A 13,017-nucleotide genomic window follows, 5' to 3' on the forward strand; every position below is an offset into this window, starting at 1 on the left:
ATAATACATAGAGGATTCTTATCTGTGAACTTTACTCCGGAACGAGTTTTTCTATTAACAGATCCTCTGTGGTGCACCAAAACCACAAAACTCTCCTCACTATCCATCTTACTCCCTCTAATGAGACTAACTCACGTTTGGAACCATATATATACAGCTGAGTCTCAAACTAATTCGAACCGGTCTGGTTCGAACTATGATTTGTGTAATTCAAACCAGCCTGGTTCGAATTACACCAGAACCGTGTCACTCTGTAATTCGAACCAACCTGGTTCGAATTATGTTCATCCTTAATTCAAACCAAGCTAGTTCGATTTATTACCAACCAAAAAAACCTAATTCGAACTCACCTAGTTCGATTTACTAACAAATAGAGTTCGAACCAACCTAGTTCAAATTATATAAAAATACGATCTGGCTTATTGCTGAAACGATTTTTGCTTTGGCTTATTTACGTAATTTTTGCAGTCAGTTGGCTTATTATGGTTTTTTGCCCTATATTAGATGTTCATTTTACTAAATGTATGGATAATTATTCTAATATTAAGATTTAGATGGATAATTTAGAGGTGTAGTATATTTTTATTTGATTAGTAATTGTTTATATTGTTTAAAAAAGATATTGGATAGCTAACATAACCCCTTAAAAAAACGTGCATATAACATTTAAAAAAAAAAAACTACATGAAACTTTCATGCATCATCTGACACACTACAAAAATTTCAATAACTTAATTAACAAGTCGGTAGCCATATTTTCTCAATTCCCGGTTATAGATCAAAGAAAAATAAACTAAAATTATTGTTGCACTGCAGTATTAAAAGTCTTCTAATTATCTAATTTAATTATGGCACGATATCTAATTTAATTTGTGAGCAGCCTTTGTTGGTTTTTAATTGATGATTGATTAAGTTATGTTGAATAATAATATATATGAGAAACCATGATGGGGCCTTTGTAAGAGGTAGGTATTGATTCTAAAAGCAGCATAAATATAAGTTTGAAATGGAGTTAATATATGCATTGCTGAAAATATTTTTACCAAAAATTGCAAAATAATACTTTTAAAATATTTCTTAAAATGTTTTATCTGCATACATGCGTGTTTGTTGAACAGCTAGTGTTAGAATATGATTGATGACATTGGTTGATGTAAGAGTAAAAATTTTAGTATTTTACAGATAAGATTTGAGTAATAAAAATATCATTACTATTTGATTCGGACTTATTCTAAAAAAAGTCGAGGCATTTTGAATTTTTTGTTGATACTGGCGAAGTCAAAAAAAATTTCTGAAATTATTTTAATATTGGACTTTGGACATATTATAGTTTCGAATCAAATCTCTTTAAAAAGAAAATCTTTTGTCTCATAGTAGCCTACTCCAATTCATTAGGAACAATAAATTTTAATAGTTTAAAGCATTTTTTTTATTGAATTTTACCAATGGTTTAATTAGCCATTGGTACTATTTCATTATATATATATATATATATATATATATATATATATATATATATATATATATATATAGGAGGTTTAGTCACATTTTGGTGGAAAATAATTTTCAACAACCACAACAAATCCTGTCAATAATTTAAGGAGACTATTATTAGTATGTAATTAATTATATCACAATGATTAACTTGAAGATCTACTTAAATTAGATTGTAAATTCTGATTGAAACCACGTTTATTAGGTTTGTCAAATCTTGGCTCCTATACATATATATATATATATATATATATATATATATATATATATATATATATATATATTCAATTTCCAACCACTCCCTCTTATAGCCCCTATATCTAGGTAGCACAATCAAACAATTTAAATTGATGAAACCAAGCATACAATGATTATACTTTTAATATATTTTTCACATCAGAGTTTTTATTTAGGTTTGAAAGTTGAAACGTGATTTTGTACAATTTTTTTTTAATTTATCTTATGTTAATTCTTTTTGTGTAATGAAGATCAAATTATAAATTTTTTGTTCATGAAATTCTTCATATCATATTATTAAATTACTTATTAAAAAATTTAAAATGATAAAAAAATACATATATAAATAATTATATCTCAAAATGGTTATATTTATTTTCTTAAAATATACAATTTCCTTTTATACCAAGTTTAGTAAAGTAAAAAAGAGAATTTTAAACACACAATTTCAAACTCAAATCAGATATACAAGATTTAATTACTAAAATGTATTTTAATAGTTTTCTAAAAATATTTAATTTAAATGTTTCGTTAATTTCTACTTACTAAATAAAAAGTGAATTAATAAGTATTTTATATTTGAGATTTCAAAACGTTGATTTATCTACTTTTCATTTGATATTTAGGAAGTATATATAGAAAGAACAACTTGGTTAGCATGCATGGCTTTAATTTTTTCACGTTACCAACAACTACTTGATATATATATATATATATATATATATATATATATATATATATATATATATATATATATATATAGCTTCATATATATGTTGTATTGTATGCTCCTATTTACATAAAGAAAGGGATGAACCATATATGATATAGTACTTATATAAATAATTACATTAGATTAGATAGATACTTGAGCAATATATCAAGTAATAATAACTACGAAAGTGAAAGAGCTAGTGATTTCTGTGTCTTATTTTCTTTTATATGTTTTTGAATTAAAAGCCACACTAATTACTTATTCCTCTAATTTTTTACTTTTTTTTTTTGTAACATGTGCTTATGACTTTTTCTTTGTAACATAAAAAGGCATATATATATGCTATCAGGAATTATAAGATCTTGGCGCTTACTTTTGTTAGATTCATTTTACCTTTTTAATTTCCTGGGTTCTATGCTTGTTTTCTTTGATTCATAGATTCCGTATGCAACTGAAAATGCATGCTTCATATATAAGCTTCTGCGCTTATATAACCCAATAATTATCCTCTGAATAAGATTGTATATCTTTTGTGAGCATTGTATAAAAGAGGTAAGGAAAATTTACATGAAACCACCACTACAATCTTGTAAAAAAAGGTAAGGAAAATTTACATGAAACAACCACTATAATTATTCTATATCTAACATGTATTAGAATTCTTTTAGTTTGTTAGATTTTTTAGATGGAATGTACTTTGTTAGCCTATCTATGTTCATCTTTAATGATAATGTCAAAGGAGATAGATTAATAATTATTATATACGTTTTTGTTTTTTCTTAATTGATGGGTGGAATTGTAGCAATGATCTATTGATAATGAATATCTATAATATAATTATTATATTGTGACAACAATAATAATTGCATATCGAATTTATTAAAATCATATTGATAGAGTAAACTGAGAGAATGAAAGGTAGTTAGCAGCTCAGTTTTTAGTTAGTTTAGTTAGCTCACACACACAGTTAGTTAGTTTAGTCAGTTAGATTTCTGTTGGCTCAATTAGTTAGGCACGTGTGATTCAGAATAAGTAATAGCTGTGCTATAAAGTGTTCGTACTGAACTCATGTGAATCTTCAACTTTACCATTCTTGTAATTCAATCAAAAACAAAATTCGCTGCTCTCATTTCTTCTTCAACCTTCAATATTTCTCTCCTTAATCTTCTTCTTTAAGTGTGATACCTTTTCATGATATCAGAGCTTGCATTCAATTTTCAATGGCGAAAAACTCGTCAACAACAGAAGTCATAATGAATCAATCGACTGTAGTCCCAAACTTCACCTCTTCTCCAATCTCTATGAAGCTTGATGATGATAACTTCCTTCAGTGGAAAGATCAAGTTGAGTCCACAATCGAAGGTTACAATTTACTTCACCACATCACAAGAGAAGAAATTCCTCAACGACTTGATGAATTAGGACGAATCACACCAGAATTTGTAATTTGAAAAAGGCAAGATGTATTGTTGAAGTCTTGGCTTCTTGTTTCGATGACCAAATTCTTCACAACTCGGATGGTTGGCTATGTTTACTCACATGAGGTCTAAAAAAGGTTAGATGATCATTTTTCTTCACAAATTAGAGCAAAGATAATTCAGCTAAAGAACAAACTGAGTACGATCAAGATAGGCAACTCAGTAAATGAATATGTGTTAGCTTTAAAATGGACAATTGATGCCTTAACTTCTGTAGGAGAACCGATGCGGGAGAGTGATCATGTCAATGCGATCTTGAATGGCTTGACTGAGGAATATGGCACAGTAATGACCAGCAAGCATCACTGTTGGAGAATTGGAATCACTCTTATTGACTCGTGAAAGCATATTGGAGAGGTTTAGAAAGTCAGATTCATTTATACAAGCAAATGTAGCACATAGCACACAAGGATACTCACAGAAATTCAGTACAATAGGTCAAGTACACAGCCACTGCAAGAAGTACAAGCCAATATAAGCAATGTGCTAACCACACCAACAACCTTGCAAGATCAAAATTGGAATCCAGATTCGGGTGCTACACACCACATGACCTCAAACCAGCAAAATCTGATTGAGAAAGAAAACTACGAAGACACGGATCAAGTGATTGTAGGAAACAGATCAAGTTTGCACATTAACTTTGTTAAAAATTCTTATTTCAAAACTGATTTGAGTAACAAAAATTTCTTGCTACACAAACTTCTTCATGTTCCCGATATCACAAAGAATTTAGTAAGTGTGTACAAATTCTGTTGTGACATTGATGTTTACTTTGAATTTTATTCCAATGGTTGCTGTGTAAAATCTCAGGCAACTAAACAGATTGTCATACATGGGAAGGTTGAAAAGGGAATATACAAGTTCCTCAACTTCACTCCATCAAGTAACTCAGCTGCATTTGTATCAACTGTGTCCACAGTAGATAATCAATTTCTTCTTTGGCACAATAGACTAGGCCACCCTTCTAATAATGTTGTTACTTCTGTTCTAAAGTCTTGTAACATTGTTGCTTCTTCTAATAAAAACCCTTGTGAGTCATGTTGTATTGGGAAGTCTCATTGCCTTCCTTATCCTACCTCTAATTCTGTCTATACTGCTCCTTTACAACTAGTCTACACAAATGTCTGGAGCCTTGTTCCTATTTCTGATTTGAATGAAAACTATTACTTTGTGAATTTCATTGATGTTTATAGTAAATATACCTGACTGTATCTCATTAAAACTCGGTCTCAAGTCAAATCAGTTTTTAAATGTTTCCAGCATATGGTTGAATTACAATTTAACACTAGAATTAAGATGCTTCAGTCTGACAATGCTACTGAAATATGTAAGTTTAGCCAAGAACTTGCAGGTATAAAGAGTAATTCACAGGTTTTCCTGCCCACATGAACACCAACAGAACGCAGCACTGAGAGAAAGCACAGACATGAGGTGGAGAAGGGCCTTGCAATGCTCGCAGGGGTTGGAATACAAACAAAGTATTGGGGGAAGCCTTTCTAGCTGCTGTATACTTGATAAACAGGTTGCCTACCCAAGTGCTGCAAGGTCAATCTCCATTTGAAAAGCTGTTTGCAAAGCAATTTGACTACACAAGCCTCAAGGTGTTTGGTTGTCTGTGTTTTCCATATTTGAAGCCTTAAAATAGGCATAAATTGGAGTTCAGGTTAGCTCCTTGTGTCTTCATAGGCTACAGCACAATCCACAAAGGCTTCAAGTGCCATACTGAACAAGGAAAAGTGGTGATCTCAAGTAATGTGGTGTTTGATGAGCACCAATTCTCTTTCAAAAATGACAAGTTTAAACCCTCACAATCACAAGAATGAGGTTCTCTACCCTAACCTCAATCAGCACCAACCATTCCGCTTCTAAGAATTCCTGCAGCTTTAACATTAGCCTCGAACAACAATCTCTCAAACAGCTATAATAATCCCTCCCATACACCAACTTATGTTCAGCCTAGATTAAGCAACTCCACTTTCCCACCAGTACAACCTCACCTCATCACACTCTCAACTCTAGTCCTAGTCCCTTATTCACTCCAAACATACAACCACCTAATTCCACCTCTTCTTTCCCTGTGCCATCAACACCATTAGCTACACCAATTCCAACTCCCATTTCAGATTTTGAAATTGTCCTCCCCCTAGCAAATGAACCTGAATGCACCTTTGAATATTCATTCCATGATCACGAGAAGTAAAAATGGAGTGTTTAGGTCTAGGGTCTTCTCTGCTCATGTTGAACCAAGATTAGCAAAAGATGCTCTGACAAATCCAGCCTGGAAGACTGTCATAAATGGAGAGTACAATGTTCTAATCTAGAATCATACCTAGAAGCTGGTTCCCTTACCACAAGAAAGAGAAGCAGTAGGCAGCAGGTGGGTGTTTCAAGTTAAGTATAACTCTGATGGTAGCCTCCAGAAATACAAAGCCCGTTTGGTGGCCCAGGACTTTTCACAAAGGCAAGGCTTTGATTTCACTAAGACATACAGCCTTGTTGTCAAACCCACCTCAATTCGAATTGTGCTTACCTTGGCTTTGTGCGAAAATTGGGAGATCAGACAGCTTGACGTGAACAATGCGTTTTTGCATGGTGATCTAACCGAGGATGTTTACATGAAGCAACCAAGAGGCTATGAACTGGGAGATGGTCATTTAGTTTGCAAACTAACGAAGGCACTCTATGGCTTGAAGTAGGCACCAAGGACCTGGTATCACAAGCTCTCTACAGCCTTGCAACACCTTGGATTCAGTGCTACAAAATCTGATGTCTTTGTCTTTGTTAGATTCAAACAAAACTCTACATTATTTGTGCTTGTGTATGTCGATGATATAATAATCACAGGAGACTCTAAAGAAGCAATTGGCTAAGTGATTCAGCAGCTAAATCACAAATTTACACTTAAGGATCTAGGTGATTTGCACTACTTTTTTGGGATTCAGGTAACTAAGACTAATGCTGGTAGTTTAGTCCTGTCTCAAGAGAAGTATGTCAAAAACTTACTCAAAATGGCAGAAATGGAGAACTGTAAACCCTGCCATACACCTCTCCCATCCTCAATTAAATTTTCTGCCTTTGGTGGTTCAGTCTTTCACAACCCGAAGCTTTACAGGTCAGTTGTGGGGAGCCTGCAGTACCTCACAGTAACTCGTCCAGAGCTATCTTATTGTGTAAGCAGACTATCACAGTTTATGCACACACCTCTGGATGACCATTGGAAGCTGGTAAAGAGGGTGCTGAGATATGTCAGTGGCACATCAGGCTTCGGGTTGCACCTACACAGAACAAGCATTCACAGTATTTCAGCATATAGTGACTCGGACTGGAGAAGTGATCCAGATGATAGAAAATTAACTGGAGTGTTTTGTATCTTTCTTGAAAGAAATTTGGTGTCATGGAGCTCAAAGAAGCAAGGTGCTGTTGCGAAGTCCAACATCGAAGCTGAGGATAGAGCTATGGCAGACCTAGTTGCTGAGCTGATCTGGATAAAGGACCTCATGGTTGAACTAAGAATTCCACTCCAAACATCTCCCTCAATACACTATGACAATCTTAGTGCAGTATTGTTGGCAGCAAACCGAATCTTGCACTCAAAGTCAAAACACTTTGAGATTGGTCTGCATTTTGTTCGAGACTATGTCACCAAACAGGTTGTTCAAGTCACTCATGTGCCTGAAATTGTGCAATTGGCTGATGCGTTGACAAAATCACTGCCAAGTGCTGCCTTTCTGAAATCGAGAACAAAGTTGATGGTAGAAGACCTGGAACAATACTAATCCCCCTCTGTCAGACTTAAAGAAAAAGATTCAAAGGGAGAAGTGAACTTAGAGCAGTGTGAGAGAGCAGAGAACAAGGATAGCAGCAGCAACAGCATGAGTCATGACAGTAAGTCAACTAATGAGCCAAATGAGTCTGGCAAGTCAAGAGCACCAGAAGGGAAGCTGATTAGCAGGGTCATGATAGAGTTAGCTGAGAGAATGAAAGGCAATTAACCAGCTCAGTCTTCAGTTAGCTTAGTTAGCTCACACACATAGTTAATTAGTTTAGTCAGTTAGATTTCTGTTGGCTCAGTTAGTTAAGCACGTGTGGTTCACAATAAGTGACAGTTGTACTATAAAGTGCTCCTGCTGAACTCATGTGAATCTTCAACTTTACCATTCTTGTAATTCAATCAGAAACAGAACTCTCTGCTCTCATTTCTTCTTCAATCCTTCTCTTCTTAATCTTCTTCTTTAAGTCGGATACCTTTTCACATATAATATACCAAAGATAAAATTATTATAGAAAAAAATATATAAATAATTTTTATATGTACAAATTAAATAAAACTACCTTAAATTACTTTTAATATACATATTATTCAAAGTTTTGCCCTAGATGATTCATGAAATAAGAAGTTAAGGAACAGTCCGTTCTTAACTGGCAAGTGAAAAAATTAATAAATAAATAAATATTCAAAAAGATGAAAAATTGAAAAGAGGCATTCCATATAGCCATTCCACTCAATGGAGGACATTAAACCCCACAAAAGAGAAATATATCTTTATTATAAAATAAATAATTTACATATCATCACATGATTGAATTTGCCTTCGATATTAAGGAAACAAAAGTGAAACCAAACTGAAAGTTAGAATTATTCTATATATTAAGCATGCATGTCTTTTAATAATAACAATAATAATAAGGTATTTTAGGGCACTATTACTGTAAGTATATTAATATAATAATATATAATTATTTATATATCTCTATTTATTAGTTAATAGATAAATAATATTAATTATCATATATCATAATATCAATGGTTTATGATTAAAAAAATCTAAAATTTAATTTTTATCGATCTGAAGAAAATGAAGAGATATACAAAGAAGAAACTAATTGCATTTGCATTGCATGCATGCAATAATGAAACAGCAAGTACTCCGTTTCTTTTTCTAGTTAAAATATCACTATTTGAAATCCAATGACTTATATATGTATAATCTATACACCATAATATAATGTTTTCTAAAACTATATATATATGAACTTTTGATTACCAATATTCGAATTCAAAATTTCATTTGAAAATGATAAGTAATAAATAGCCTTATCCTTTTAGTAACTTCAAAATCAAAGCCCTAAAAAAAAAAACTAGTAGTAAGAGAGGTCATTATAACTATTCTTTTTTTACTAGAAGAAAATTTATTTTTCATTCATACAAAAACCAAATAGTACTTGTAAGGATCATAGAAACATCAGTTTTATATCGATACAAAAATAAATAAATATCTTATATATTAAACTATAATCTGATAAAAAACACAATATTCAATTACTAAAAATCTTAAAAAATAAAGACAGAGATAAAATTGAATTTCTTTTATTTTTAAATCTATACATACATGCTGATTTACAGTAAAAATATATCTTCTTTTATACATATGTGCCATTATAACTATTTTTAAGAATAAATTAGTTAATATTTATGAACTAAATTATTATAATTTCTCTTATCAATTTAAATTTTTTAAATAAATAATTTCATATAGTATTGTAATTTTTTTTACTTAAAAATTAGTATAAATCAAATAAAAAATAATAATATAATAAATATAAAAAAATTTATATATTTTTTTATTAGTTTAATTTTTTAAAGAGTATATACCCATTTTGGTTCTCAAAGAATTTCAGACTGGATACTTTAGTCTCAAACTAAAATTAATTACTCGATTAGTCGCTAACAATCAACTCCGTCAGTCACTTAGGTCCTTTACTCCGTTAATTCTAACAGAGGACAAAATAGTCCCTAACAACTCTAATAGGGGACAAAATAGTCCCTGATCTCCTCTGTTCGGAAACGATACTGTTCTCTCCCAATTTCCATCATTCTAATACTGTAACTTTAAACTACACAATGCACACTCTATAAATTTAATGTTCACAAGAAAAAAAATCCTCAACTTATTCTCAACCAATTCATACTCAAGAAACTAATGCCTATGTCTCTCAACTAGTTGTCGTCTTCGATGGATCCCATGAATCCAGACAGCAAGTCTGACTTGTTAAGACTTCTCGTCGTCGTTGCCATCTCCCTCCTCCTCTGCCCTAACATTTCTATGACCACATTGTCCACCACTCTGATCGCTTCCTTCAGCTTCTTCTCCGAATCAATGTTCAGTAATCGCTTCAGTTTTTATATGAGCGGCAACAGCGACATTGCTCATTGTAATAGTTTGGATGCGAGATCGAAGCTGTTTGCCAACTTGGACTCCGGAAAAGAAGGAATGAAGCACTCGATGTCTATTTCAAATGAGAATTCACATATGATGTTGAAAGAGAATCTTCTCATGATGTCCTAATGTCCAACAATCTATATTGCTTGTCGGAGAGTGGAGAAAGGTGTGCTCTTGAAGTAGTTGTGGAACTTGGTCTTGAGGATGTCGTGGACGTTGTCGGGGTTAGAAGTGATGTTATCAAAGACGTGGGAGTGGATGCTTTTGGTGGGTGAAGTGCAGAGGAGGTGGATGTACCAGTCACAGATTTAAGAAGTGTGTGGTCCATGACATGTTGAGGTAGGTGCGACACGTGTGACAATTACACCATGGCTTAATCTTGGAGCTAAAGAGAAGGAAGGAAAAGATGGAAAAGAAGACTGTGAAAGTGAAGAATGAGAGTATGAATGTTAGGGTTATGCGAGATATGATAAAAATTCGGGAAGAACAGTATCGTTTTCGAATAAAGGGGTCATGGATCATTTTGTCCCTTGTTAAAGTTGTCAGAGATCATTTTGTCCCATGTTAGAGATTTCAGGGATCATTTTGTTTTCTGTTAGAGTTGACGGAGCCAAGAAATCAAATGACTGACGGAACTAATTGTTAGGGACCAATTAAATAATTAATTTTAGTTAGGAACTAAAATGTCTGATTTAAAATTTTTTGAGATATATATATATATTTTTAAATTAAATAAGTAGTTTCATGACCATATAAACAAATATAGGCAAAGGCATAACTAGAACTACTTAGGTTTAGAGATTATAAAGTAGAGCAATTTGAGTGGCACTTTTGGCATGGAGGTCATATGGCATCACATTTCACAAATCACATGGATATGATGTACGAAACAAAATCTATATTTCTTACGTATATCAACTGCTTATCTGTAAAAGCAACCGCACTACCAAAAAGAGAAGCACAAACAACCCTTAATTAATTACATGATCCATGAACTGTAATCATGTTTATTTGTCCCTAATTAATCAGGTCTTTTTGTTTAATACTACTAGTTAATTATATGTATACTTTATCCGAAAATTCATCTTGCATTAGACAGAACGTAACACATCTATTTTTATATATTTTTCGAGATATAGTTATTTATGTTGTATTTTTTTATTAATTTAAGCATTTGAAAAAAATAATTTTATGACACAGTATTAAAGTTTTATGTTTAAAAGGTTTATAGTTCAATTTTTGATAAACTAACAAAAAATAATATAAGATAAATAAAAAAAATTATACAAAAAATAAAAAAAAAACTCGAAAAATTCTTAGTTGAAGGGACATATTTTAGAAATATATTTATTCATATTGAAAAACACGGTTTCATGACATCCATTATCCTTTTTAATTACTTCGTATGTATTAAAAGGTTTATTTTAGTTGAAGAGAAATATATTAATGTCATCAATGTAAAATGTAAAGCAAATGGTTATAGATTATTTATATTTGAATTAAGACGGTTTTAAGAGGTAATAATAGTTGTCAAATAATATATTTATAGAATAATGCTACATATTTAAGTTATTTTATGAATTAAATTTAGCTAAATTAAATAATAAAATTTAAAATAATATTAGTTATAACTATTTTTTGTTATGTTAAATCAATTTAATTAAGTTTAGTTGACAAAAAAAAATTGAATGTATTATTCATTATAATGGTCATCTCTTTCAACCATGTATATCTTTTAATACGCTAATTCCCTTATATAAAAAGACTAGGTGCATTATTTAAAACGTAAATAATTTTGCAAGTGATTACCCAACTGTATGTACTAATAAATTAAAAAAGAAAGAAAGAAGAGAAGAAAACAATTATAAATCTTCAATATTTTCAAAATTAAGCATCTCAACTTAATTTAAAAAAATAACTTAATAAATATATTAGTTGCCAAATATTTATAGAAAATTATACATCATGGTTATTATATCCTCGAACCATATAAAATTAAAGAATTCTAACTTCTAATCATCATTTACTAATGAAGAACTATAACTATATATCCTTGCCCAAAAAAAAAAGTTGTGCCATGATATAGTTTAAATTGTGTAGAGATCTTTTTTTAATTTATTTTATGTTAAATTTATTTATTTTAGAAAAAATAACAAAAATTAAATTCTATTTTTTATTTTAATAATTTTGATATCTTATTATAAAATTATTTATCTTTAAAAATTAAGAAAAGATATATAAATAATTATATTTGAAATAATGAATAGTTTGAATTAATGATCATATATAGTCTCCTTTGTTGGTGCTACTTTTAAATAACAATTAAGTAATGAAACTTTATTAGAGAAAGCAAATAAAAGTAAAAATGAGTTTTCTTCTTTGAAAAGATGAAACATACATATGAGCAAGTTAATAATATTTGGGACCCCTTTTATGGAAAGTAGCATACGCGCATAGGTTGCCCCATCAAACCGACCATCAAATCACTTTTCTTCAATGTGTCCCTTCTTTCAATAATTTTCATAACGAAAATATTTGATAATTAAAAAATATTAATAAAAAATAACTAAAATTTATCTTATTTAATATTTAATTAATATAATAATTAATAGATATTAAATAAAATAAATTTTAACTATTTTTTATTTTTCTAATATTACTGTTTTTATAATCTCATTTTTCGTTGAAGAGTTCATTCAGAAACATAAAGACATCATGACAACAATTATTGAACTGTTATATATGGGATGTGTTTAATTTTGTGACTGAAAATCTACATTATTATAAACTTGATTTTTAATGATGAGTTATTTCAGCTTTATTTGGCATTTTTACAAAGAAGTGACACATGGATATATTAGCATATGTT

The sequence above is a fragment of the Arachis hypogaea genome, chromosome 6 (assembly GCF_003086295.3).
Source record: "Arachis hypogaea cultivar Tifrunner chromosome 6, arahy.Tifrunner.gnm2.J5K5, whole genome shotgun sequence".
In the NCBI taxonomy this organism is placed as follows: domain Eukaryota; kingdom Viridiplantae; phylum Streptophyta; class Magnoliopsida; order Fabales; family Fabaceae; genus Arachis; species Arachis hypogaea.